This window comes from Penaeus monodon, chromosome 32 (genome assembly GCF_015228065.2).
Source record: "Penaeus monodon isolate SGIC_2016 chromosome 32, NSTDA_Pmon_1, whole genome shotgun sequence".
NCBI lineage: Eukaryota > Metazoa > Arthropoda > Malacostraca > Decapoda > Penaeidae > Penaeus > Penaeus monodon.
This window is the reverse complement of record NC_051417.1, coordinates 10,003,974-10,004,342: the sequence shown is the minus strand read 5'-3', so window position 1 is coordinate 10,004,342 and position 369 is coordinate 10,003,974.

Below are 369 nucleotides of genomic sequence, written 5' to 3'. Positions count from 1 at the left end.
GTTTCGAAATACATGTGTATATGAATTGTAACAAAATTCTGAATGGAGTGTGAGATCAGCAACAGATTGTGAACGAAATTGCAATATTCTATGAAGCCAGCGTAATTTTTTTTTTTGTAAATGTCAAACATTCTATGGAAATGTCAAATGGTAAACAGAAAGATGATGATGCAGAATTAAAGTTGATATATCAAGGACACAGAAACACCAGAAAAAAATATGGAAATTCCTCACACGGGTTGCTAACGCACGCGGATTTGAGGCTTTTCGGGCATTCGTTGGAGCTACAATTCCATAGAAACACCGGGTCACGTTAATTTCAACAACGCGAGAAGTGTCGAGATTTCAATAAAAAGGCGGTTGGGGAGG